The sequence below is a fragment of the Hesperophylax consimilis genome, chromosome 23, assembly GCF_061612785.1.
Source record: "Hesperophylax consimilis isolate HC1 chromosome 23, BYU_Hcon_1.0, whole genome shotgun sequence".
Lineage (NCBI taxonomy): Eukaryota > Metazoa > Arthropoda > Insecta > Trichoptera > Limnephilidae > Hesperophylax > Hesperophylax consimilis.
The window spans coordinates 5,832,373-5,837,038 of NC_142858.1; positions in this window are offsets into that span (position 1 = coordinate 5,832,373).

Here is a 4,666-nt window from a genome sequence, read left to right on the forward strand (position 1 = left end):
GATGTTTTAATGGACGGTAGAGCTTCAGGAGTCGCTCGACAGCTGGAAACAGGCTTAGCCAACGCGTCTTGGAATAATACCGAAGCTCTTTATATTCGACCTCAGCTCTTTCACAGAATTCTTTAAGAATATAATACATAATAGAATAATCCATACACAAGTAAATGCTTTCAATGGAAGAGTAGTAAAAAGACTCAAGATGTAAAATGAATTATGTACCATGTAAACATATTATTAAAAAAAAAAAAATAATTAAAAAAAAAAAAAAAAAAGTTTCGGTTCGTACTGTGTAAGTGGCAAAAAAATTATAAATTTTTAAGATGATGGATTCCACGTCTACTGGCAGTAAATCACACCCGTGGTGCACTGCGTTGTTAATGACTGGGCAGAGCATCCCACATCAACCATGTTTGGGTTTAGATTTTCTTTCAGCTTGTGGAAAACATTGTTGGTTCCAATTCGTTCTATTCCACCGAAGTTACATTGCAATTATCTCCAGCAAAAGCAATACATTTAGTCAAGAGGTCATGCTGGCCGGCCCAAGATTTTAAACCCGGACTACAAATGAAACCCCGCCCGGACGCTCCCCGGACGCCTTCTAAACTAGGACAAATCCGGGGAAACCCGGACGGATGGCAACCCTACATATAAGATAAATAAAACTTTAAGCCTGTGACAGACTAAGTCATATTTGTGTGGCTTGGCCTATATCAACATATCGCTCGCCAAACATTTCCGTTGGTAGTGTTTGGCGATACGTTGAAATAGGCCAAGTCTATTTATACAATATGGAAATAGACTTTAATGTTGTTAAATGTACAAAAATGAAGGCCTCAGCACGGGCAAGCCTCCCAGTGAAGCCAACATTACTGGAAAACTTTGAAATGTAAAAAATATTAATAATTTCCCGAATTGAAAGAATGCTTAACAATGTCGTCTTATGTTTATATACCTAAATTGCAATGTATTTTCTAAAATATTTTAATATTTTCTAAGTTTAGCAGATGTCGATGCTAGAAAAAAGGTTAAAAAAGATAAAAGTTTGTTTCAAATGTACAGGTGTATCATTTTATCTATGCGTATATGTTATTTTAAATTATGTCTATAGTAATAAAATCGGTGAAAATAATACATTTAAAACATTTATATTTTACTATAAATACTTGTAATTAATAAATGGTCATTTAAAAAGGATTAAAATCGTAAGAGACTTAAACGCCCTGTGATTGGTCGGCGGGTCCTGACAGATTTCATTACGAATGCAGGTATTTCGCCCGATTTTGATGTCAATTATTTATAAACTATTCATATTGGTTTGAGTTATGGCTAATTATTTACTGTAGGATTTGTTGATTTAATTCCGAGAACTGGAACACACAAGACGTCGCGCGTGCCCCGCCAGATTTCGATCGTTATGGGGAGCTTTGAAAAATACAAACATTAAGCATAAAAACAGCATTCACAAAATAAGATACAACATGTTATTAAATACCTACATATCTTTAGATATTGTTAGAAAAATCAAAATAAATTTAAAATTAAAAAAATGTTTTTCGAGGAAATTTATGAATTTTATTAATTTAATTATATCCTCAGCATGTAAATTTAAAGTACTTAAAAAAATGTCATGCTAGTTAATCAAAAGAATAACATTAATTAAAAAAAAAAATTGGTTAGTTAATTAATGGATGTAATGTTTAAAAGAAATAAAGGAAATGATTGCACACCAAATAATTACTATGAATAGCACAATTAATTCGAGTATTGGGCTAAGCACAATTTCATTCTGGACCAATAGTATTTCAAATAATTTCATTACCTTACGGGTGGACCGTCTCGTCCTGAAAAGAAAATAAAACATTGTTACTATATAAAATTAATTCTTATATTAAAAAAATGATTTGGTTAGGTTTCACATTCCTTGCTCTGCACTTTTGCCAAGGTATAAATTAGTTTATCACACTTCAATCTTAAGGATAACTAGTTGCTTGAACCCTTGTCAATTTAACTTTGTTACAAAATCGTCGATCAGGGATTTTTTTTAATAAATAAATTTTGTTTTTTTGACTGAATGAATGGAAATATTGGAAGTGGAAATTAACCAACATCTGGAAGATCTGGTCATTAAACACGGTCAGAGTCATTACAAACAACGTTTCAATTCTAAATGGTGGGCTTACACCAGGGCGATAGGGGAGTATCTTCCACTCTGGAACGTGCCGCAAATATGCTACATATTTTAGAGTAACTTGTGAAGTAATACAAATTAATCAAAGTTAGCGAACCCTTTGAGGTGACCTGTGGCAGAGGTGTTAGTTATCCAATAAAATGTCCCCAGGGGGGCGGTATCAATTCTCTTCGATTAGATACAAAGTTGTACCTGTCATTACAAAGTTCCTATATTCTCCCTAGATCTAAGCACTTCTCTCTAGACTTGGCAACGCACCGACCGCGTGGGCTGTTTTGACTCGACCACTCTCCGGTCAATCCTCTCAAGATGGTTGCCGTGTTTGGTATTATCTTTTTACTCCGCCATAGCGCAGGAGTAATAAAATAACGCTACTGTTGTATACTTGAAATATTTTGATATTTTTGAATCCCAAAAAAGTTCTCCAAAGTAGCGTCTAACACAACACATTAATGAGTTGTTAGGCAGAATACCATTTAATTCGAAAATAACAATCAAACAATTGTTATCATATTATAATAACTATCAAACACCCGTAAAAAAATCAAGGTATAGTTGAAAAATCAGTTCCAATTTCAAAAATGACAATTAAAATAATATTCCGTAAAAAATATTATGAAAAGTTAGGACGGGTGGTTTCATACAATTTATCAAATTTAAACGTTTATTGCCAGGTTCTGTAAAAGTCCCATTTAAGTTTTGATATTATATCATTATAGACAGAAGAAATAACGGAACTTGAAAAGAACATTCACAAAACTTAAGAATTAACTTTGAAATTTGAAGAAATTGTTCAAATTCTCGGAAACAAACCGTCCTTAGATACTTTACCCTACTTTTAGAAAGCCGAAATTAATATTTCTGATGATGGCACGTAAAGGATAAAAATGCGCGGTACAAAAACTAAAAGAAATAAAGTACTGGCATTTTGTAAATAGATCTTTGTACAAACTGTCTTACAGTACCTACTCTGTAAGTACCGAGCGTCCGTGGCTTTATTGAGGATTAAAATTCACTAAAGTTAATCAAATGGTCTTGTTTATTTTTAGAATAAAACGTCGATATATAGTTTTGTGAGAATTATAAATTGATGTATTATTAACTCTGTAATGGTGGGAGAGAACTAGATATTGATTTTTTTTGGTAAAACAGATTGTATGCATAATGGTCGATTCTCTCTTTAGTGTAATATACAAATTGATTACGGTCATTTAAACACTTGGGTAAAAATTCGTAAAATTGGTAAAAATTCCACTAGTAGTTCCGTGAAGAGATCCTCACTTTCAAAAATTATGTTCCTAATTTTCTCTTATTTAATAAATCAAAAGCTAAATTTCCTCTGCAATCACAAGGTTTGTAAGTAGGTACTGAAATACCTACCGACTTAATTATAAACCATACAATTTTTCATATTTTAAATAAAGAATTATACAAATTTTCAAAACAATTTTTTTTCTCTTTTCAAACTTTCTTGAGGCATGTAAGTATCATAGTGTTGAGAAATGCGAATAAGACAGTCCAAATATAGTCTAAAACGTATAAACAAATTTAGACATGACCATTCTGAAATGGAGAAGACTTTTACGTGCTGAGAGTAATATTCGCTTGATTCCGATATCAAGTTCATGGTCTCGAGTTCTTGGAGCGGACTCAAAAGTCCTTCCCGTAAGCATATTTCAACAGTGTAGTGTTTCGATTTCCCGGTAGAGAAAAATATTGATTTTTGTTAGTATATGTATTAAAACTTGTGCTAGTATTTAACCAAATGTTGATAATAGTTAGTACCTAGTCGCAACCCGACTTTACCGTAGTTTCAAAACTCATTTTTAGAAGTCTATTTTAATTGAACATTTCAAAAATAGGTAAAAAATTATCTCTTTTACAAGTTTTGAGAATTAATTGGATATTTTAAAGATCAATAGATCTTACTTAGCCATGAATTGAATTATATTTATAAACCTTACGGAAAATTTTTCTAAATGATAGTGAAAACTCTATCAAATTCCGTTTCATAGTTTAGAAGAACTTAGCGCACAAAAAGACAGACGCGGATAGCGACTTTATTTTACACTATTTAGAGATATTCAGCACAGCTGTTGAACATAAGAGCGAGTCGTATAATACAAAATATACATTTTCTCCCAATAGAAGTACGGAGAATAATAATTAAATCATATAAAAAAAAACTTGCCGCTACCCAACGGATCGCTTATTCGAATAATTTAAAATACAATCATTTAAAGATCTGAACATTAAAAATTCAATATATAAATAAAAACAGAAAAAGATAAGTAAAAATTTGTAACTAAATACTTCACTTCAATATATTTTTCCATGCCTATAATTAAATACAGGGTTTTCCAATAAGAGGTGTTATTTTGAATAGCTCACTATTTCGGTTGATGTTACTTTTGAAGCTGTTATTTTTTTGACATTTGACAAGTAGAAACTACGTCATTAATAAAAATGGAACAATAC